This window comes from Oncorhynchus mykiss, chromosome 8 (genome assembly GCF_057628025.1).
Source record: "Oncorhynchus mykiss isolate SJ-2025 chromosome 8, ASM5762802v1, whole genome shotgun sequence".
Lineage (NCBI taxonomy): Eukaryota > Metazoa > Chordata > Actinopteri > Salmoniformes > Salmonidae > Oncorhynchus > Oncorhynchus mykiss.
This window is the reverse complement of record NC_143029.1, coordinates 78,652,627-78,677,869: the sequence shown is the minus strand read 5'-3', so window position 1 is coordinate 78,677,869 and position 25,243 is coordinate 78,652,627. Positions and strand designations below refer to the sequence as shown.

Below are 25,243 nucleotides of genomic sequence, written 5' to 3'. Positions count from 1 at the left end.
TATTTGTCTATTCCTCTCTCTATATCCATCTACCCCTCTCTCTCTCTTTCTATATCTACCTCTCTCTCTCTCTACTATATCTATCCCACTCTCTCTATCTAGATCTAACCCTCTCTCGCTCTCTTTCTATATCTATCCACATCTCTCTCTTTCTTTCTATATCTACCCCTCTCTCTTTCTTTATCTATCCTCCTCTCTCTCTATCTTCTTCTACCTCTCTCTTTCTTTTTACATCTACCCCTCTCTATGGATTGGATCTCTATCTTTCTTCATCTTCCCCTCTCTCTCTATTGGGCTCTCACTCTTTCAGCTATATGTCTCTCTCTCTCCCCTGAAACCCCCTATGCCAATTAATATGTGGGTGATGTCATAACTTTCTGTGCCGTGTCATCAGATGTTGTGTTGATGCTCATGTCTCTAGTGTTGAGGTTGTGTACTATACCGCTATAGTGCCCTGTGTTTGAGAGAAATAGGGAAAAAGAGGGTTGGAAGAGAGATGGAGAGAGAGAGGTGTGATAGAGAGAGGTGGGAGAGAGAGTGGGGGAGAGAGATGGGTTGGAGAGAGAGAGAGTGAGGGATAGAGAGAAAGAGGTTGGAGAGGGAAAAAGACGTAGGCAACAGAGATCGGTGGGATATAAATGGAGAGAGCTAGAGAGAGAGAGAGATCGGAGGGAGAGAGTGAGGGATAGAGAGAGAGGTGGGAGAGAGAGAGTGAGGGATAGAGAGAAAGAGGTGGGAGAGAGAGATGGAGAGAAAGAGGTTGGAGAGACAAAAAGTGTAAAGGAGTGCGTAACTGGCTGCAGGAAAGTCAGGCGCAGGAGAGCAGAAATTGATAGCAAATGGAGCCCTTTATAGAGGCGAACAAAACACGGCACTCAGAAAACTAAACACACACGGGTTACAATAACCCGGCGTAAACCAGCCTGGAGTACACATACATTTACATAATACAATTACACACACAGACATGGGGGGAAACAGAGTGATGAGGGAATGCAAACCAGGTGTGTGGGAAAACAAGACAAAACAAATGGAAAATTAAAGGTGGATCGGCGATGGCTAGAAGACCGGTGACGTCGACCGCCGAACGCCGCCCAAACGAGAGGGACCGACCTCGGCGGAAGTCGTGACAGAAAGAGGTGGGAGAGAGGTATGAGAGAGATGTGGGAGAGAGATGGATGGGGGTGAAAGAAGTGGGAGAGAAATAAAGGTGGGAAAGAGAAAAACAGAGATGAGAGTTACATTTTCATAATCATACCACTCCATGTATAGTTCATGTGCTTCACGGTGAGGTGATGTCAGAACTAAATAGAGAAGGAGAGGAGGACAGGAGTGGAGGATAAGAGTGGAGAGGAGAGGAGAAGAGCAGATAGAGGAGAAGAGATGAGAATGGGGGATGAGAGAGGATGAAAGATTACGAGAGAGGACGAGAGAGGACAAAAGAGGACAAGAGAAGATGAGAGAGGAGAAAGAAGAGATGTGCACAGCAGTGTGTATCTCTGTTTTTTTAAGCCAAAGCCTACGAGGCAGGTGGCTAAGCTGTCCTGTCCTCAATAACCAGAAAGAGCAATTCAAGGCAAGCCTTCACCTGCCTCAGACCGCAGTGGTCTCCACAGCCACAGAGACCAGTCACCACTGCTTCTCTACACTGTCCTGTATTTCCCCAGTCCCTGCCTCCACCCACATGCCCCTCTCTCTCCCTAGATATCTAACCATATCTACCACCATTACTGTTCCCTAGCTCTGACCCTATGCCTTACCACACCTGCCCCTATTTCCTCAGACCTCACTAATTTCCTTCTGCCTCCCTCACTCTTAACTGTAATTTTACCACACCTGCTCTTCTCTCTCCCTACTCCTCATATCTTCTTCCCAAAGGCCCATAGAATCCTCCTGTCGACATCCCTCCTTACTAAACCAGGGATTATTTACTGTACATCACAGTAGAGAGGATTCCTAACGGACTGTGTGTTAGACGATCTGTAGCGTGGTGTTTTACAAGCAGGAGTGCAGTGGAAGAGATAATTACTCTCCAACAGAGCGTGAGACAGAGAGAGAAGAGGGGGGGGGGGTACAGAGAGGGATACAGAGACAGCGAACGCTTCCAGCTTGATTTTATTGTGTTCATTGACTGAAGTGTGATTATGCTTTATGGCAACCATTTAAACATGAACACAGGAAGTCAATTGGCAGGAATAGTGTCTCATTGTTTTGATTCTCTACTCTGTAGAGATTGTTGAGTTTTATTTATTTCATTAAAATGTACTTATAGAGCTTAAAGGCTACACACACATTCAGTAAACACGAACTTGTTCTTAACTGGCTTGCCTGATTAAATAAAATAAAATAAAAATGTAAAAAAGCAACAGCGAGGGAGATGTACAGAGAGAGAGATAGTGTGAGATAATATGGGTAAATGTAATACCTAAAGACAGAATACATCATTCTCTCCTTCACCTGGACTGATATGAAAACACCGGATAGGTGAAAACAATGTGAAGGATGTCTACAGAGAGTTGTCCATTCACCGCTCTCGTTCTATCACCTCAGTACAGATGAAGGGGAGGAGATGAGGAAAGGAGGTGGAGCGGAAGCTACTCTCTTTGAGAAATGGCTGCCATATTGTTTGCTTTTTTACACGGGCAGTATCAGTAGAATTAGGGCCTTGATTGTCATGCCTCATTTAGGGAGATTCTGAGGACACACAGACACACACTCTTGATAGATGCTGTGTACTTGGTGCTCTCAATCGCCAGACATGAATTAGAGGGAAGAGTGTAATTATTGTCATTAAGGGAGAAATAACAGAGGCTTGTTTAGAGTGATGGGACAGAGACAAACAACAACACATCTCTACTCTAGGCTCTCATTCATATGTACACACACACACATACTGTACATGTACACACACACGTACAAATACACTCACATACATACAGTGCCTTCAGAAAGTATTCATACCCCTTGACTAATTCCACATTTTGTTGTTACAGCCTGATTTCAAAATGGATTCAATATATTTTTGTTTCTCACCCATCTACACACAATATCCCATAGTTACAAAGTGAAAGAATGTTTTTAGAAATTGTTGCAAATTCATTGAAATATAAATTCAGAAATATCTCATTTGCATCAGTATTCACACCCCTGAGTCAATACTTTGTCAAAACATATTTGGTGGCGATGACAGCTTTGAGTCATCTTGGGTATGTCTGTATCAACTTTGAGTCATCTTGGGTATGTCTGTATCAGCTTTGAGTCATCTTGGGTATGTTTGTATCAGCTTTGAGTCATCTTGGGTATGTTTGGGGATTTTCTCCCATTCTTCCTTACAGATTTTGTCAAGCTCTGTTAAGTTACATTGGGAGTGGCGGTAAACAGCAATCTTCAAGTCTTTACACAGATTTCCAATGGGATTCAAGTCTGGGCTTTAGCTGGGCCATTCAAGGACTTTCACATTCTTGTTCTGAAGCCATTCCAGCACTGATTTGGCTGTGTCCTTGGGGTCATTGGTCTAAGGTCGTTTTCACTCTGATCCAGGTTCTCATCAATGATTTGCCTGTATTTGGCTCCATTCCTTGTTCCCTCTATCCTTACCAGTCTCCCTGTCCTTGCCACTGAAAAGCATTCCCATAGATTGATGCTGCCACCACCATGCTTCACAATGGGGATGGTGTTAGATGGGTGATGAACTGTGCATTGTTTTCTCCAGATAGAGCGCTTTCCATTCAGGCCAAAGAGCTACATTTATGTCTTATCAGACCACAAAATCTTTTGCCTTATGCTTTGAGTCTTTCATGTGCATTTTTATAAACTCTAGGCGAGCTGTCATGTGCCTTCTTCTCAGGTGTAGGTTCCATCTTGCCACTCTCCCATATAGCCCAGATTGGTAAAGTGCTGTAGTGACTGTTTTCCTTCTGGCAGGTTATCCCATCTCAGTCAAGGAACTCTGTAGTTCTGTCAGAGCGGTCATTGTGTTCTTGGTCACGTCCCTGACCAAGGTCCTTCTTGCCCGATTGCTGAGTTTGATTGGACGGCCAGCTCTAGGCAGAATCTGGGTAGTTCCATGTTTTTTCATTTCCCAATGATGGAGACCACTGTTCTCTTGTAAACTTTCAACAATCTAAGAAATTGTTTTATACCCTTCCCCAGATATATGCCTCATCACAATTCTATCTCGGAGATCTACGGACAGTTCCTTGGACTTCATGGAATAGTTTCTGCTCTGACAGGCACTGTCAAGTGTGGGACCTTATATAGACGTGTGATTATTTCTAAATCATGTCCAAACCATTTAAATGGCCACAGCTGGACTCCAGTCAAGTTTTAGTGACATCTCAAGGATGATCAAAGGAAATTAGATGCACCTGAGCTCAATTTGGAGTGTCATAGCAAAGGGGTGTGAATACTTACGGTGTGTAAATTAGATATTTCTGTATTTCATTTTCAATAAATTTGCTAAAAATTCAAAAAACATGTTTTCACTTTGTCTTGTGGGGTATGTGTGTAGATGCTTAAGAAAATATATATATTTCATCCATTTTGAATTCAGGCTATAACACACCAAAATGTGTAATAAGTCAATGGTTAAGTCAGGTTTTCCAATGCTTTGCAAAGAAGGGCACCTATTGGTAGATAGGTAAAAATAAAAAATCTGTCATTGAATATCCAAATTAGCATTGTGACGTTATTAATTATACTCTGGATGGTGTACCAATAAACCCCGTCACTACAAAAATACAGTATAAACATCTCAGGGATTGCACCATGAGGTCAATAGTAACTTTTTAAAACAGTAACATTGTTTAATGGCTGAAATAGGAGAAAACTGAGGATGGATCTACAACATTGTAGTTACTCTACAATAATAACCTAAATGACAGAGTGAAAAGAAGGAACCTTGTACAGAATAAATGAGAAACATGCATCCTGTTTGCAATAAGGCACTAAAGTAAATCTGCAAAACAAATGAACTTCATGTCCTGAAGCCAGTGGTGGAAAAAGTACTAAAGAGTCGTACTTGAGTAGAAGTAAAGATTCCTTAATAGAAAATGACTCAAGTAAAAGTGAAAGTCACCCAGTAAAATACTACCCGAGTAAAAGTCTAAAAGTATTTAGTTTAAAATATACTTAAGTATCAAAACTAAATGGAACTGCTGAAATGTATCAAAAGTACAAGTATAAATAATTTCAAACTCCTTATATTAAGCAAAACAGACTGCACAATTTTCTCGTTATTTTTACTGACGGGTAGCCAGGAGCACACTTCAACACTCAGACATAATTTATAAACTAAGCATTTGTGTTTAGTGCGTCTGCCAGATCAAAGGCAGTAGGGATGACCAGGGATGATATCTTGATGTGTGTTTGAATTGGACCATTTTCCTGTTAAGTACTTTTGGGTGTCAGGGAGTAAAAAGTGGAGTAAAATAATTTTCTTTAGGAATGTAGTGAAATAAAAGTAAAAGTTGGCAAAAATATAAATAGTAAAGTGAAGTACAGATATCCCCCCCCCCCCAAAAAAAATACTTAAGTAGTACTTTAATGATAAATAATTCACATTTCCTGTTGCTGCCAGATTATTTTCCTGCTGTAGCAAACTTGGTCAAATACAGATCCTACATCTGTGTGTGCATGTGTGTGTGTGTGTGTGTGTGTGTGTGAGAGTGTGCAGAGGAGGAGCACATACTTTCTGCTGTAAAATGCCACAGCATTATGACAAAACCACATAATGTGGTGTATTTCTACTCTCATGCACAGAGAGGATATCAGCCTAGCAGCAACTTACTACATACACCAGAACATAAGTAACAACACTGTGTGTGTGTGTGTGTGTGTGTGTGTGTGTGTGTGTGTGTGTGTGTGTGTGTGTGTGTGTGTGTGTGTGTGTGTGTGTGTGTGTGTGTGTGTGTGTGTGTTCCATTCTGACTGGAGCTCAATGGGGGGATGATGGAGACGGGAAGCGCAGCTGCGTCGCCACGAGCAACAAGCCCTTCAGTAACCCAGGGTTACCATCCAGCCACAGATTCACTCCAGGCTGAAGAATCGACGGAACCTTGAGGAGCCAATCAGCAGAGCTCTTACTGAGAGAAGACACATCAGGGGCATCTTGGGCTCCTGGTTTTCGCCAGGGCCAAGGACAAACTAGAAGACACTCTGATGCTTTGAAACACACAAACACACACAGACACACACACACACACACAGTCAGGAACAGAAATACACACAGGTACACACACACAGATACACAATGTGCTTTTTCAGGCAAAAAATAATGAGTTTCCCTTTTGTTTGATTGTTTGATTGACTCCTGCCAGCAGAGACTGCATCAGCATGTGTCCCTTTCCTCTCGTTAGTCTAAGAATCTGCTCAAACAAACTGTGTTTGTGTATGTACAGTGCCTTCAGAAAGTATTCATACCCCTTGACTTACTCCACATTTTGTTATGTCACAGCCTGATTTCAAAATGGATTCAATGTATTTATTTTTCTCACTCATCTACACACAATACACCATAATGACAAAGTGAAAACATGTTTTTAGAATGATTTGCAATTGTATTGAAAATAAAATACAGAAATATCTCATTTACATAGTCAATACATGTTAGATTCACCTTTGGCAGTGATTACAAGTGTCAGTTTTTCTAGGTAAGTCTCTAAGAGCTTTGCACACCTGGATTGTACAATATTTGCACATTATTCATTTTTAAAAATCAAGTTAGTTGCTGATCACTGCTACACAGCCGTTTTCAGGTCTTTCCATAGATTTTCATGCCGATTTAAGTCAAAACTTTAACCAGGCCACTCAGGAACATTCAATGTCGTCTTGTTAAGCAACTCCAGTGTATGTTCGGCCTTGTGTTTTAGGTTGTTCTCCTGCTGAAAGATGAACTTATCTACTGGTGTCTGTTGGAAAGCAGAAGGAGCTAGTTTTTCCTTTTTGCTGTGCTTTGTTCTATTTTGTTTATTTTTATCCTAAAAAAGCTCTCTAGTCCTTGCCGATGACAAGCATACCCATCATATGATGTAGCCACCACCATGCTTGAAAATGTGTTTTCAGGCAGTGGTGTAAAGTACTTAAGAAAATATACTTTACCCCCCCCCCCCCCCCCCCAACATTCCGCTGAAAAGGCAGCACGGGATAGAAAAAATATATATATATTTTTTTGAAAAATTCCAATACCGCAAATGAAAGATAAACATCTTGTTAATCTACCCATCCTGTCCGATTTTTTAAATGTTCTACAACGAAAACACAACATTTATTTATGTTAGATCACCACCAAATCCAAAAAAACACACAGCGATTTTTCCCAGCCAAAGATAGTCACAAAAGCAGAATTTGAGATAAAATGAATCACTAACCTTTGATAATCTTCATCCGATGATACTCATATGACATCATGTTACACAATACATTTATGTTTTGTTGGATAATATGCATATTTATATCCACACATCTCGGTTTACATTGACGCCATGTTCAGAAATACCTCCAAAATATCCTGAGTATATACAGAGAGCTACGCCAGATAACAGAAATACTCATCATAAACTTTGACGAAAGATACATGTTTTACATATAATTAAAGATACACTGGTTCTTAATGCAACCTCTGTGTCGGATTTCTAAAAAACGTTACGAAAAAAAGCATACCATGCAATAATCTAAAACGGCGCTAAGACGTAACAATATTTCTCCGCCATGTTGGAGTCAACAGAAATACGAAATTACATCATAAATATTCCCTTACCTTTGATGATCTTTCATCAGAATGCAGTGCAAGGAGTCCTAGTTCCACAATAAATTGTTGTTATGTTCCATAATGTCCATTACTAGTGTCCAATTAGCTGCTTTTGCTAGCATGGTTAGTTCACATGTCCAAAAGCTGGCGCTGGTCCAGGCGAACTCGGGCGAAAAATTCAAAAAGTTATATTCCAGGTCGAATAAACTGGTCAAATTAAGTAGAGAATCAATCTTCAGGATGTTATTCTCATATATATCCAATAACGTTCCAACCCAGAGCATTCGTTTTTGTCTACAGAGTCATGGAACGCAGGCGATATCAACAGAAATGTGCGCAACCAGGAACTGGCATTCTGACAGACCAGTGACTCATTCCCCTCCTATCCGGTCATACATCACACTAGAGGCTTCATTCCACGTTCTACTGACTGTTGACATCTAGTGGAAGGCGTAGGAAGTGCAAACATATTGTTTGGATGTGAATAGGCTATGACTTGAAATTCGACCAGCCCCAAAATTTCCACTTCCTGTTTGGAAATTTGCCTGCCCTATGAGTTCTGTTATACTCACAGACATAATTCAAACAGTTTTAGAAACGTCAGAGTGTTTTCTATCCAATAGTAATAATAATATGCATATATTAGCATCTAGGACAGAGTAGGATGCAGGTCATGTGTCTAAAGTAAGCAAAGAGAATCCTTAACCTATGTTTGAACCGACCCGGCTATAACTCTGTGGAGATAAAATAAGACAGCGAGAGCCCCTCCAAGTTTTCCGTATCTGGGGGGGACTGGAACTGTCAGCTGAGTGGTAATAAACTGTGGTGAGACTTCAGGAGATAATCCAGATATATTGTGTGTCATGTATGTGCGCTAGTGAGGTAGAATGAACTTTTGAAGCTGCTTTGTCCTGGTCGGAGAGGAGGGACATTTTAAAACCTATGATGTCATATGTAACATATAAACTGATGTACATGGTACTATGATCAGCGCTCTCAAGAATAAATGCTATTGGCTAATTTTGGTAGACTGGTCTCTGTATATTTTATGCAAATAAGGATCTTGATTTGAGTGATTTGAGTGATTTTAATTGAATTGGTTAATGAACACATAAAGGAATTGTTAAAATTCCTTTAACACCCGTCCATGCAGCCAGCTGGGGTCTCAGTACTTTGTGCAAACAGGAATTACATTTTTGCATCTGAGCTCCTAGAGTGTGCGGCTCTCTTTAATTTTCAAGTTTTTTACTCCGCTAGCCAGCACCTCGCCTAAGTAGGTGGGCGTTCTTTTTCTTCTAGATTGTTCTGCAGGTCAGAGCCCTGGAGACTATGGGTCTTGTGCCGTCTATTCCCAGAGTTTACGGGGCCACTGAGGCTTTCCTACATGAACTGAAGGAGGCGATCTACATCCACGAGAAACTCATAGAAATCCGACACACCCTGGTGAATGACAACAAATACAGGGAAGCTGTGGTGGTTGATGTGATTACTTTCTGGCTCAATAAACACCAAGAGACCGAGTGACAATACATATTTGTTATTTAGAAGTAAAGCAATGGGTAACTATATGCATACGATGTTAGAGAGAATAAATAAATACAAATATTTTGAGAGAACTTACAAATGTGATGCATCAAATTATTGAAAAAAAGTTAACAATGTATCGTTCTACACAACACACAATACATGGGCTAATGTAGAGAGTGTGCTAAAAATGGAGCAAATTGACATTTGGGCCAGAGTCTACAATGGACACACCTGGTATCCCATCTTGTGGATTATTCTGAAGAACTAGAAACAACTTTGTCAAAGATTTTACTTTATTTGTTTTGAAACACTGTTTAATTGTAACATGTATTATATTTGTTGTTGATATACTTATATAGCGGATGTGTGTGTTTTAAAAATCCAGTGACACAAGCCTGTAAATCTAAATCAAATATACAGGGTGTTGCATGCTTGGATCATTGAGAAAACGGGGACAAGTATCCTGCAACGAATCCTGAATTGTCTGTATACGTAATACTTGATGTTTGCAAAAATAACAATTTAAAAATGAAAATTAAATGTTGTCATTATTTGAAAGTGGCTCATTAACATTATTGTACCTCAGAGAGGCAAGAAGGATGGCGGAGCAGATGTTGAAAAACATTTATTATAACCCCTGGGTCTTATGGGGATAAGGAGCTTTACAGAGAGCTATAGCCGAAGAAACAGGTAGCCGGTTAAGCGCTGCTAAAGTGAATGAGTGGTTAGCCGAGCAGGATGCTCATACTCTACATAAACCTCTACGGAAACAATTTCCAAGAAATATATTTTTTTCTACTCATCCCTTGTCCCAGTTTCAGGCGGATCTATGTGACATGCAGGGCCTTGCAGATAAAAATGATGGAAACATTTTCTCTAAAATAGCATTTGTAAGTGTCTTTAAAAATAAGAGGTAGAGGTGACCTTTGGCCTTTGGCTCTATCTTGAAGGATGGAGGAGCCCCCAAGAAAGTGCAGACTGATGGCGGAAAATAATTTTTTAATAATACTTTTCAGAAACTCATAAAGAAAGAGTTTTTGAACACTTGCAGAACTCCGAAGGAGCGGATGTGGCGATATTTTACAGCTCACAACACGCATAGATATATCGATATAGTTCAATATTTAGTAAAGGGGTACAACAACAGCTACAATAAGAGTATATGGATGAAGCCCTCCAAGGTCTCTTCTGAAAACTCTTTTCAAGTCTTTAAAAATCTGTATGGTTTGTTCCCCCTTCGCCATAAAAAAAATAATATTTTAAATTCATAGTGGGGGACTTGGTACTTATATCCAAGTTGAGGGGTGTTTTCGACAAAAAATATGAGCAAGGTTAAAGCGATGAGGTGTTCACCGTTGCCGAATGTCTACTGTGCATACCCCCGGTCTACAAGTTAAACGATTATGACGGGGAGCTTATAGAGGGATCTTTATATGAGAAGGAATTACAGAAGGTACCGTTGGGTAAAGACAAAGTCTTTCACGTGGAGGAGATTCTAGATCAAAAGAGAGAAAAGGGTAAAAAATGGGTGCTGGTCCGTTGGAAAAACTGTCCCCCACAATTCTTCAGTTGGGTATTAGAGCACGATGTGGTGGAGGCATCGGGGGTTAACTTAAACCCTCATGCATGATAAATACAACATCATTCGCATGTACACAGGAGTGCATCATTGAACACAGCAGCCTCTACCTGACCCTCCCCAGTAATGCGTCTGCACATATATATCGTAATAATCAGAGTTTGAATTATACAACCAATTTTCCAAAGCCTATAGAGTTATCAGAGGCCTGGGAAGTAGGTCTCAGCGAGATTACATACCCCCATAGTTGGTATAATATCAAGGATAAGGACCGTGATTTTTATTGCAAAAGGATATCGGAACCTGCAAAACTTATTAAGCTTAAAAAAGGGTTCTATAGAACAGTCGAGAGGATCATCTCAGAGTTGAATGAACTCCTAACCCTGAACAATATGGAAATACTCCTGATCTACAATCCTATACATAAATGTGTACAAATCTCAGGGGATGCTGATGGGGGTATAAAGACCAGCGGTAATTTAGCCTACATGTTGGGGATGGGTCCCAATAAATGGACGTATGTGAAAGATAAATTATTTCCATTCCCTGCAGATATACATGCAGGGTTTTACAACATATTTGTGTATACCGACATCATATCCTATCAAAGGGTAGGAGACAGTTGTGTGCCCCTCCTGAGAACAGTTCATATAGATGGAAAGGATGGCGATATAGTCACTGTTAACTACGACAAGCCACACTATGTACCTGTAAGCAAGAAATATATTGAAAACATTCTGGTTGAGCTTAAAACAGATCAGAACGAAAACATTGAATTTACTTATGGTAAAACGATTGTAAAACTCCACTTTAGACCCACCAAAACCTCTCTATATATAATATATTATTAGTATTATATATTTTTATTTTTTGATAAACATAATACAAATACATTAAAGGGTTATGGACCACAACCAACATCTCGACCTTACCCTGTGTCTCATACTATGTTGCTCAAGTGTGTAATGGGTTACCCGGCTATTATGGATCCCCGACCATGTACGGTTCGGGGATAGGTGGTATATTTCGTAACCTCTTTAGGATGGTTTTACCGTTTAGGAAGAGAAGCCTCAGCATAGCCAAACCACATTTAAAATCAGCGGCTAAAAATGTTGTAAGTGAGGTTGTAGCCAATGCTATGACCAGAAGGGCGTCACCAGATGCCGACCATCCCACATATGCTCTCTCTAATTCTCTCTTTCTTTCTCTCTCTCGGAGGACCTGAGCCCTAGGACCATGCCCCAGGAATACCTGACATGATGACTCCTTGCTGTCCCCAGTCCACCTGACCGTGCTGCTGCTCCAGTTTAAACTGACCTGAGCCCTAGGACCATGCCCCAGGAATACCTGACATGATGACTACTTGCTGACCCCAGTCCACCTGACCGTGCTGCTGCTCCAGTTTCAACTGTTCTGCCTTATTATTATTGGACCATGCTGGTAATTTATGAACATTTGAACATCTTGGCCATGTTCTGTTATAATCTCCACCCGGCACAGCCAGAAGAGGACTGGCCACCCCACATAGCCTGGTTCCTCTCTAGGTTTCTTCCTAGGTTTTGGCCTTTCTAGGGAGTTTTTCCTAGCCACCGTGCTTCTACACCTGCATTGCTTGCTGTTTGGGGTTTTAGGCTGGGTTTCTGTACAGTACTTTGAGATATCAGCTGATGTACGAAATTTGATTTGATTTGATTTGAAGAAGGCTCGGAGCTTATGATGTTGTCTCGAAGACCAAAAAAGAGACCTCGGAGGTTAACCGTTAAAAGAAACTCAGTAAGTCAAAGATAAAGTGATGAGTGATGAGGTCTGGACCAAAAACGACAAAAATAATACTCTGAAGTATTTTCTAAAAGAACAAGCAACATGGCTCTTTTACACCACATGTCCTCTGAAGCTATAAAGACAGAGCTCGGTCTTTTCACGGCCCCCTTAACCCAACATTCAATAGAGAGGTCCAGTTATGTGGAGATTGCCTGTAATGGCCGTATGCCATTACAGACAACGGTCCTATAGAATTTTTCATTCCAGGCCACGGTGACAACTATCTGGACCTCAACAACACCTTGGTCCATTTACGTCTAAAAGTGACCAAAGAGATGGTGCTAATATTGCAGGCGATGCCTAAGTAAGTCTCATTAATTACCCCTTGGCCACCATCTTCTCCCAAGTGGATGTGACTTTGGGTGAATGTCTAATCAGTCAAAGCAGTGCCACATACCCTTATAGGGCCATCATGGAGTGCTTACTCAACAACTCTGAAGACACTATCAAGACACATTTCAGCGCCGGGTTGTTTAGCAAGGATACTGCAGGAGAATATATGCATATTATTATTAGTGTTGGATAGAAAACACTCTGCGGTTTCTAAAACTGTTTAAATGATGTCTGTGAGTATAACAGAACTCATATGGCAGGCAAAAACCTGAGAAAAATTCCTAACAGGAAGTGGGAAATCTGAGGTTTGTAGTTTTTGAACTCAGCCCCTATCGAATTCATAGTGGGATATGGGTTATTTTGAACTTCCTAAGGCTTCCACTAGATGTCAACCGTCTTTAGAAGGTTGTTTCAGGCTGCTCCTGTGAAGGGGGGCCGGATGAGAGCTGTTTGACTAAGGGGTCTGGCAGCAGCCTCGTTCTCAGTCACGCTTTCACGTGAGAGGTATCTCTCATTCCATTGCTTTTCTACAGACAATGGAATTCTCAGGTTGGAACATTATTGAACCCTTCCAAGATTGAATCAGAGCAGGCATAAACAATCATGCTTACTGTACAGGCTTAAGGTGTACGGAAATGCATTTCCAGCCTGAGGTTACCTTGGGACACCACCGACAGATTTCCTGAGGTGTCATCATCAGGTGATAAATTGAAAGCATACAATGTGTAACCCCCTGCAAAATAATTTCTGTCAATAGGTAAAGAGAGATCTTTTAGATGCCTCACTGTAGCCAGGAATAGATTGTAAAATTCTTGCACAGATATGTTGTTAATACAGTGCCTTGCGAAAGTATTCGGCCCCCTTGAACTTTGCGACCTTTTGCCACATTTCAGGCTTCAAACATAAAGATATAAAACTGTATTTTTTTGTGAAGAATCAACAACAAGTGGGACACAATCAAGAAGTGGAACGACATTTATTGGATATTTCAAACTTTTTTAACAAATCAAAAACTGAATTTTTGGCCCTAAACAGAGAGTACACAGCGGAAGAATACCTGACCACTGTGACTGACCCAAAATTAAGGAAAGCTTTGACTATGTACAGACTCAATGAGCATAGCCTTGCTATTGAGAAAGGCCGCCGTAGGCAGACATGGCTCTCAAGAGAAGACAGGCTATGTGCTCACTGCCCACAAAATGAGGTGGAAACTGAGCTGCACTTCCTAACCTCCTGCCCATTGTATGACCATATTAGAGAGACATATTTCCCTCAGATTACACAGATCCACAAAGAACCAGTGAAGAACAAACACCATTGTAAATACAACCCATATTTATGCTTATTTATTTTATTTTGTGTCCTTTAACCATTTGTACATTGTTAAAACACTGTATATACAGTGCCTTGCGAAAGTATTCGGCCCTGTTGAACTTTGCGACCTTTTGACACATTTCAGGCTTCAAACATAAAGATATAAAACTGTATTTTTTTGTGAAGAATCAACAACAAGTGGGACACAGTCATGAAGTGGAACGACATTTATTGGATATTTCAAACTTTTTTAACAAATCAAAAACTCAAAAATTGGGCGTGCAAAATTATTCAGCCCCTTTACTTTCAGTGCAGCAAACTCTCTCCAGAAGTTCAGTGAGGATCTCTGAATGATCCAATGTTGACCTAAATGACTAATCTAATAATGACTAGTCTCCGTATAAATGCACCTGCACTGTGATAGTCTCAGAGGTCCGTTAAAAGCGCAGAGAGCATCATGAAGAACAAGGAACACACCAGGCAGGTCCGAGATACTGTTGTGAAGAAGTTTAAAGCCGGATTTGGATACAAAAAGATTTCCCAAGCTTTAAACATCCCAAGGAGCACTGTGCAAGCGATAATATTGAAATGGAAGGAGTATCAGACCACTGCAAATCTACCAAGACCTGGCCGTCCCTCTAAACTTTCAGCTCATACAAGGAGAAGACTGATCAGAGATGCAGCCAAGAGGCCCATGATCACTCTGGATGAACTGCAGAGATCTACAGCTGAGGTGGGAGACTCTGTCCATAGGACAACAATCAGTCGTATATTGCACAAATCTGGCCTTTATGGAAGAGTGGCAAGAAGAAAGCCATTTCTTAAAGATATCCATAAAAAGTGTTGTTTAAAGTCATCATAGAACACATATTTCTCTGAATGTTCATCTTCTGCCAAGGGCTGAATATAACACTCGTGTGGCACTTCTTGAACCACTTCAGCGTCTCTGCTTTTCAAAGGCCCTCATACATTGCCCTACAGATTGGGCAATGTATGATTCCACACACATGAGGTTTAGGGCTGTCTATTTTAAGGTTGTAATTGCAATGGCATTTTGGACATTTCTTGTTAATGTCACAACTGCTTACAGATTTACAGGCCTTGGGGAGCCATGTTTCAATTTTGTGTTTTTCGTAACAGTAGGCTGAACGACATGTGCGGTGACAATCCGCACAGGGTGTCAGGTTTAAGGGCTGCATCGGACAATTTTCATCAAGACATAATGAACAGTCATTACTGCACGAGTGCCTCCCCCTTTTGTGTGTAGCCGGTATGACATGCCGGACACACATATGGTGCTCCTAAAAACGCTGTGATGTTGGTAACAGCATAATAATGGTTGTTTTGCACATAAAAGTACAGAATCTGAGGATGAGGTTGTGGGTTGTTTTGGAATTTCAAGAGAGCTGCATTAGCTCTACTGTGGTACAAAACCACAATCTTGATTTTCAGAAAGTTTTAAAATGTGACTATGTCGGAGAATGCCACCGCATCCTGTATACCTACCTAGACCCACAGCAATTTGGAGCACTCTAGCCTTTTGTAATGCCGCTAGATCCATACATCCAGGATTGAGTAAATGTGCTAGGCCTTAGGCCTATTGCAAAGCATAGCTTATTACCAGGATTGTGAACATTTATGAGGTATGCCCTTTTATTGCTTATGATTTCTGATTGCATTAGGCTATCTAGTTTCCTTCTCTGCCCCCCACCACCCAGGGGTTGCCGTATTATTTGCACTACAAGCTCGAGGGTTCTATCAGCTATGACGGATAAATTTGACTGAACAAGTCGTTCCAGCAGGGCTATAAATTGTTCAAGATCTGCTTCGCCATTGGGTAAAATAAGAGATATTTAGTTATAGTAGGTTTGCATGCTATCTCCACAAATTTCCAACTGTAAGACATCACGAGGTTCGCCATAATCTCTTGCCCTGTCTAACAGTTCGTTCAGAGTATCCAATATCATTACATAAAACACTACATAGTCAAGATTCTGATTCAGCCATGTGAAATTGAAAAACTGTCAAATCTCTATTGTTGAATTTATTTCGTGACACAACCTGGAAACTTCTATTGATACCATCTCCCTCCTGATTTCTTAGACAATTTTCCAGTTCCTCAAAAACATCGTATTGCGTTTCAGACTGGCGGGGTCTGTGTGGGATCCTGTGTAGAAGATCTTATGCTCTCATTCATATGGTTAATTAACGATATGAGGGCTTCAGGAATCTGGGATAACAGGTTTTCATCGGTCGTCCCTGACTCATTCATATGATTAATTCATTCTATGAGTTCGGCGGGAATCAGTGATAATAGAGTTTCCTCTATCGTAATTATGTTTGATGTTACCCCTGCATCATTCATGTGGTTAATTAAAGCTTGGAGTTTGGGCGGTATCTGGGATAACAAGGTTTCAACTGTCTCAATTATGTCTGTTGGCTCATCCATTTGGGCAATTAATGATGTGTGTTCTTGTGGTATTCTGGAAGGATACATGTTACAAATAGGTTCTTAGCGCCTGTATTTGCGTTTTTTAATCGGATTGCTCTTTAACTTCCCTAGGGTAGGGGACAGCATTCGGAATTTTGGATGAAAAGCATGCCCAAATGTAACTGTCTGCTACTCAGTCCCAGAATATAGGATAGGCATATACTTAGTAGATGTGGATAGAAAACACTATAAAGTTTCCAAAACTGTTAAAATAATGTCTGTGAGTATAACAGAACTGATATGGCAGGCGAAAACCTGAGGAAAATCCAACCAGGATGTACTATTGTTTTGAAAGGCTGTTTTTCTATTGAAAGCCTATCCACCATACAAAGACTTAGGACCCAGTTCACGAGCTCTGTGCCTTCCTCTACATGTGATATATTTTAAACATCGTTTGGCATGTTTCTACTAACTTTTATTGTACTTTTTAAAAACTTTTTGTCCCGGAATTAGTGCACACGCCTGCTGCATTCGGATTACTGGACAAAATGCGCCAACAAAAGGGAGGTTTTTGCTCATTAAGAGGAACATTATCGAACAAAACTAACATGTATTGTCTAACATGGAGACCTGGGAGTGCCACCAGATGAAGATCATCAAAGGTATGTGATTCATTTTAATGCTATTTCTGACTTTGTGACACTCCTTGGCTGGAAAATGGCTGTATGCGTTTCTGTGGCTAGCTAACATAATCGCAAAGTGTGCTTTCGCTGTAAAGCGTTTTTGAAATCTGACACAGCGGTTGCATTAAAATGTATCTATTTTTCCATGAAAATACTCATATAGTTTATCAATGTTTATGATGAGTATTTCTGTCATTTTATGTGGCTCTCTGCACTTGGATATAAATATGAACTTTACCGAACAAAACTTACATGTATTGTGTGACATGAAGTCCTATGAGTGTCATCTGATGAAGATCATCAAAGGTTAGTGATTAATTTGATCTATATTTCTGCTTTTTGTGAATCCTCTCTTTGGCTTGAAAAATGGCTGTGTTATTCTGTGAATAGGCACTCACCTAGCATAATCGTTTGGTTTGCTTTCGAAATCGGACACTGTGGCTGGATTTACAAGTGTATCTATAAAATGGTGTAAAATACATGTATATTTGAGGAATTTTAATTATGGGATTTCTGTTGTTTTGAATTTGGCGCCCTGCAGTTTCACTGGCTGTTGACGAGATGGGACGCTACCGTCCCCTGTACCCTAGAGAGGTTAACAAGCGTGGCATTGTTAGAAGGATAGATCCTGACTGTATTGCCGCTCGAGTAAAGCCACGGTTCGTTTGTGTAGCAAAACCTTTCGGGATTTTAGAGCCCTGGAAAAGGCTGTGAGAAACCTAGCTTGTTCTATTTCAGGTTTGTGTGTTTCTACAAAAGAATTGGAGAAATCAAGAAGGTTGGCCGCTTCACATAATATCAAGTCGTCTACCTCAGAAATGTAATTTAAAACGGTGAAATCATCCGGTTTGTTTTTGTTATTGTGAATGTCCAGTGCGCCGAAATCCTCTGCATTGTCTCATTGTGTAGGGTCTTCTGTACGTTATACGCCGGGGAGGAGTCTGAAAGAAAATAATACGTACAAAATACGTTAACCTGTTGCGACTCTAGGGGCAGTATTTTCATTTTTGGATAAAAAACGTTCCCGTTTTAAACAAGATATTTTGTCACGAAAAGATGCTTGACTATACATATAATTGACAGCTTTGGATAGAAAACACTGACGTTTCCAAAACTGCAAAGATATTGTCTGTGCGTGCAACAGAACTGATGTTACAGGCGAAACCCAGATAAAAATCCAATCAGGAAGTGCCGCATTTTTTGAAACCGCCTCATGCCAATGACTCCTTATATGGCTGTGAATGAGCTACGAATGAGCTTACGTTTTCTACGTATTCCCCAAGCCGTAAGGGACCACATTTAGCAAGTGGTCACATGATGGCTCCCGCAGAAAATCTTGCGTAAAGTACACAAGTAGCCATTTTTCCAATCGCTTCTTATGAGAAACCAATTGTCCCGACGGATATATTATAGAAATATATATGTGAAAAACACCTTGAGGATTGATTCTAAACAACGTTTTCCATGTTTCTGTCGATATTATGGAGCTAATTTGGAAAAAAGTTTGGCTTTGTAGTGACTGCATTTTCCGGTCGATTTCTCAGCCAAACGTGAAGAACAAACGGAGCTATTTCACCTACAAAAATAATATTTGGGGAAAATAGGAACATTTGCTGGCTAACTGGGAGTCTCCTGAGTGAAAGCATCTGAAGTTCTTCAAAGGTAAATTATTTAATTTGATTGCTTTTCTTATTTTCGTGAAAATGTTGCCTGCTGGTCGCAGAGCCTAGCCATAGCATTATGCCATGATAAACGTACACAAATGCTTGTCTAGCGTTGGCTGTGAAGCATATTTTGAAAATCTGAGATGACAGTGCAATTAACAAAAGGCTAAACTGTGTCTCAATATATTTAATTTGTGATTTTCATGAATAGGAACATTTTCTAGGAAAATGTATGTCCGCTGCGTTATGCTAATTAGTTTGAGGCTATGGTTACGCTCCCGCATGCGGGTTTGAGAGTCATGAGAAGTTAACCTCTCTAGGGTATGTGGGACGCTGGTGTCGCACCTGGCCAACATCCAGTGAGATTGCAGAGCGCCAAATTCAAATACAGAAATACTCATTTTAAAAATTCAGAAAAGATACAACTATTTTACACAGGTTTAAAGACTAACTTCTTGTGAATCCAACCACGGTGTCAAATTTAAAAAATGCTTTACGGCAAAAGCAAACCTACCTTACAATTATTTGAGAACATTGCCCAGCAGACAAATCATTACAAACAGTAACCAGCCAAGTAGAAGAGTTAGAAATAGGGATAAAATGAATTACTTACCTTTGATGATCTTCATATGGTTGCACTCAGAAGACATTCATTTTCTGTTGTAGGAAAGACTGTGTTCGTATAAAATAAGACATGTTTTTTTTTAAGACATTGCATTTCTCCTTGACAGACCGGGGTTAGAGAGAAAACGAGAGAGTCCTGTTCGTTAAGAGGTGAGATATATCATTAATACCATTTAATTCTAGATCTTAAGTACAGACCTTTTAAAACATGCTATAATTATTTAAACATTTTTACTATTCCTTTATTACAGATGAAGGGCCCGGCTATATGTTTATACAGCCATCCGTCTCAAACTCACCATCATCAAGACAGACTCGCAGGATATCCAACACAATGTTTTAAAGGAGTTTTGGATACGAGTGATGGACATATGGCTTACATATTCCAACCTGAGGATTCAACTGTGAAGACACATCCCCCCCAGTCAAGGCTCCGTAAGTTTTCACTCCATGGATAGATCAAACGTCTGGCATGTAGACCCTGGGTATGTCTTAAGGATAGAAGCGGCCAGCGACGTAATTGTTCACGATTTTGGAAAAGACTGTCCAGCTTATTCATCAGGGTTATGAATATGGGGTAATCAATCCATTTAAAGCTAAACACTGACATAAAAAAGTTTACAATCTTGCAGGCTTTGGAAAATACATATGAACTGACAGGCTTCGTCCCATTTGTACTATCAAATTGTTCACATGCTAAAATTGTCATTTTGGAGTCGGGGCAATACGCCATTGAAGAGATCCTTATGGCTTTCAAATCACAGGAGAAAAACTCCCGGGTTTTTCATAACTCCACATGTCTGTCATGTATTGTCATGTTGTGTCTTGTTTCTGTCCTTTCTCTTCACCCTGTCTCCCTCTGCTGGTCGTTTTAGGTTACCTTTTCTCCCCCTCTTTCCCCCAGCTGTTCCTTGTCTCCTCCTAACTACCTCGTCACCCCTTTTCCCACCTGTTCCCTTTTTCCCTCTGATTAGTCCTCTATATCTCTCTCTGTTTTTGTTTCTGTCTTTGTCGGATTCTTGTTTGTGTTATTCATGCCTGAACCAGACTATCGTCATGTTTGCTGCAACCTTGTCCTGTCCTGTCGGAATCTGCCGGTCCATCTGAGCCTACCTATGTTTTGTCATTAAAGAAGCTCTGTTTACGTTAATTCGCTTTTGGGTCCTCATTCACGCACCGTAACAGAAGAATCCGACCAAGAATGGACCCAGCGACTTCGGATCCTCTCCACTCAGCCGTCGAGATCCAGGGAGCGATGCTAGGCAGACACGAGCAGGAATTGTCTGCTGCTCGACATGCCGTTGAGACCCTGGCCACCCAAGTCTCCAACCTCACAGAACAGGTTCACCATCTCCGCCTCGATCCACCGGCCACTTCCAGGGCTTTCGAATCTCCGGAGCCCAGAATCAATAACCCGCCGTGTTACTCTGGGGAGCCCACTGAATGCCGCTCGTTCCTCACCCAGTGTGATATTGTGTTTTCTCTCCAGCCCAACACTTACTCCAGGAGCACTGCTCGTGTCGCCTACGTCATATCTCTCCTTACTGGACGGGCTCGTGAGTGGGGCACGGCAATCTGGGAGGCAAGGGCTGAGTGTACTAACCAGTATCAGGACTTTAAGGAGGAGATGATACGGGTTTTTGATCGATCTGTTTTTGGGGAGGAGGCTTCCAGGGCCCTGTCTTCCCTATGTCAAGGTAATCGATCCATAACAGACTACTCTATTGAGTTTCGCACTCTTGCTGCCTCCAGTGGCTGGAACGAGCCGGCTTTGCTCGCTCGTTTTCTGGAGGGTCTCCGCGCAGAGGTAAAGGATGAGATTCTCTCCCGGGAGGTTCCTTCCAGCGTGGATTCCTTGATTGAACTCGCTATTCGCATTGAGCGACGGGTTGATCTTCGTCACCGAGCTCGTGGAAAGGAGCTCGCGTTCTCCGTTGCCCCCCTCTCCGCATCACTACCATCTTCCTCTGCCGGCTCGGGTGCTGAGCCTATGCAGCTGGGAGGTATCCGCATCTCGACTAAGGAGAGGGAACGGAGAATCACCAACCGCCTCTGTCTCTATTGCGGTTCTGCTGGTCATTTTGTCACTTCATGTCCAGTAAAAGCCAGAGCTCATCAGTAAGCGGAGGGCTACTGGTGAGCGCTACTACTCCTGTCTCTCCTTCAAGATCCTGCACTACCTTGTCGGTCCATCTACGCTGGACCGGTTCGTCAGCTTCCTGCAGTGCCTTAATAGACTCTGGGGCGGAGGGCTGTTTTATGGACGAGACCTGGGCTCGGGAACATGACATTCCTCTCAGACAGTTAAGGGAGTCCACGGCCTTGTTCGCCCTGGATGGTAGTCCTCTCCCCAGGATTCAGCGTGAGACGCTACCTTTAACCCTCACTGTTTCTGGTAATCATAGCGAAACCATTTCTTTTTTAATTTTTCGTTCACCTTTTACACCTGTTGTTTTGGGCCATCCCTGGCTAGTTTGTCATAATCCTTCTATTAATTGGTCTAGTAATTCTATCCTCTCCTGGAACGTCTCTTGTCATGTGAAATGTTTAATGTCTGCTATCCCTCCTGTTTCCTCTGTCTCTTCTTCACAGGAGGAGCCTGGTGATTTGACAGGGGTGCCGGAGGAATATCACGATCTGCGCACGGTGTTCAGTCGGTCCAGGGCCACCTCTCTTCCTCCACACCGGTCGTATGATTGTAGTATTGATCTCCTTCCGGGAACCACTCCCCCCCGGGGTAGACTATACTCTCTGTCGGCTCCCGAACGTAAGGCTCTCGAAGATTATTTGTCTGTAGCTCTTGCCGCCGGTACCGTAGTCCCCTCCTCCTCTCCCGCCGGAGCGGGGTTTTTTTTTGTTAAGAAGAAGGACGGGTCCCTACGCCCCTGCATAGATTATCGAGGGCTGAATGACATAACAGTGAAGAATCGTTATCCGCTTCCTCTTATGTCTTCAGCCTTCGAGATCCTGCAGGGAGCCAGGTTTTTCACTAAGTTGGACCTTCGTAACGCTTACCATCTCGTGCGCATCAGGGAGGGGGACGAGTGGAAGACGGCGTTTAACACTCCGTTAGGGCACTTTGAATACCGGGTTCTTCCTTTCGGCCTCGCTAACGCTCCAGCTGTCTTTCAGGCATTAGTCAATGATGTCCTGAGAGACATGCTGAACATCTTTGTTTTCGTTTACCTTGACGATATCCTGATTTTTTCACCGTCACTCCAGATTCATGTTCAGCACGTTCGACGTGTCCTCCAGCGCCTTTTAGAGAATTGTCTTTTTGTGAAGGCTGAGAAGTGCTCTTTTCATGCCTCCTCCGTCACATTTCTCGGTTCTGTTATTTCCGCTGAAGGCATTAAGATGGATCCCGCTAAGGTCCAAGCTGTCATTGATTGGCCCGTCCCTAAGTCACGCGTCGAGCTGCAGCGCTTTCTCGGCTTTGCGAACTTCTATCGTCGTTTCATCCGTAATTTCGGTCAGGTGGCAGCTCCTCTCACAGCCCTTACTTCTGTCAAGACGTGCTTTAAGTGGTCCGTTTCCGCCCAGGGAGCTTTTGATCTCCTCAAGAATCGTTTTACATCCGCACCTATCCTTGTTACACCTGACGTCACTAGACAGTTCGTTGTCGAGGTTGACGCGTCAGAGGTGGGCGTGGGAGCCATTCTTTCTCAGCGCTCCCTCTCTGACGACAAGGTCCACCCTTGCGCGTATTTTTCTCATCGCCTGTCGCCGTCGGAACGTAACTATGATGTGGGAAACCGCGAACTGCTCGCCATCCGCTTAGCCCTAGGCGAATGGCGACAGTGGTTGGAGGGGGCGACCGTTCCTTTTGTCGTTTGGACTGACCATAGGAACCTTGAGTACATCCGTTCTGCCAAACGACTTAATGCGCGTCAGGCGCGCTGGGCGCTGTTTTTCGCTCGTTTCGAGTTCGTGATTTCTTATCGTCCGGGCTCTAAGAACACCAAGCCTGATGCTTTATCTCGTCTCTTCAGTTCTTCAGTAGCCTCCACTGACCCCGAGGGGATTCTCCCTGAGGGGCGTGTTGTCGGGTTGACTGTCTGGGGAATTGAGAGGCAGGTAAAGCAAGCACTCACTCAAACTCCGTCGCCGCGCGCTTGTCCTAGGAACCTTCTTTTCGTTCCCGTTCCTACTCGTCTGGCCGTTCTTCAGTGGGCTCACTCTGCCAAGTTAGCCGGCCACCCTGGCGTTCGGGGTACGCTTGCTTCCATTCGCCAGCGTTTTTGGTGGCCCACCCGGGAGCATGACACGCGTCGCTTCGTGGCTGCTTGTTCGGTCTGCGCGCAGACTAAGTCCGGTAACTCCCCTCCTGCCGGCCGTCTCAGGCCGCTTCCCATTCCCTCTCGACCGTGGTCTCACATCGCCTTAGATTTTGTCACCGGACTGCCTTCGTCAGCGGGGAAGACTGTTATTCTTACGGTTGTCGACAGGTTCTCTAAGGCGGCTCATTTTATTCCCCTTGCTAAGCTTCCTTCTGCTAAAGAGACGGCACAAATCATCATCGAGAATGTTTTCAGAATTCATGGCCTTCCGTCAGACGTCGTTTCGGACAGAGGTCCGCAATTCACGTCTCAATTTTGGAGGGAGTTTTGCCGTTTGATTGGGGCTTCCGTCAGTCTCTCTTCCGGCTTTCACCCCCAGTCTAACGGTCAAGCAGAACGGGCCAATCAGACTATTGGTCGCATCTTACGCAGTCTTTCTTTTCGCAACCCTGCGTCTTGGTCAGAACAGCTCCCCTGGGCAGAATACGCCCACAACTCGCTTCCTTCGTCTGCGACCGGGCTATCTCCTTTTCAGAGTAGCCTCGGGTACCAGCCTCCGCTGTTCTCATCTCAGTTCGCCGAGTCCAGCGTCCCCTCCGCTCAGGCTTTTGTCCAACGTTGCGAGCGCACCTGGAAGAGGGTCAGGTCTGCACTTTGCCGTTATAGGGCGCAGACTGTGAGAGCTGCTAATAAGCGTAGAACTAAGAGTCCTAGATATTGTCGCGGTCAGAGAGTTTGGCTCTCCACTCAGAACCTTCCCCTTAAGACCGCTTCTCGCAAGTTGACCCCGCGGTTCATTGGTCCGTTCCGTATTTCTCAGATCATTAATCCTGTCGCAGTGCGACTTCTTCTTCCGCGATATCTTCGTCGCGTCCACCCGGTCTTCCATGTCTCCTGTGTCAAGCCCGTTCTTCGCGCCCCCGCTCGTCTTCCCCCCCCCCCCCCCCATCCTTGTCGAGGGCGCACCCATCTACAGGGTCCGTAGGATTTTGGACATGCGTCCTCGGGGCCGTGGTCATCAGTACCTAGTAGATTGGGAGGGGTACGGTCCTGAGGAGAGGAGTTGGGTTCCCTCTCGGGACGTGCTGGACCGTGCGCTGATCGATGATTTCCTCCGTTGCCGCCAGGTTTCCTCCTCGAGTGCGCCAGGAGGCGCTCGGTGAGTGGGGGGGTACTGTCATGTATTGTCATGTTGTGTCTTGTTTCTGTCCTTTCTCTTCACCCTGTCTCCCTCTGCTGG

General features: G+C 42.8%; 1 pseudogene; it reads right to left on the bottom strand.

Annotated features, from left to right (window-relative positions):
- The window catches only part of LOC149982140 (uncharacterized), a 54,641-nt pseudogene extending 47,237 nt beyond the window's left edge, over positions 1 to 7,404 (bottom strand).
- Between the last annotated feature and the right edge of the window lie 17,839 nt (positions 7,405 to 25,243).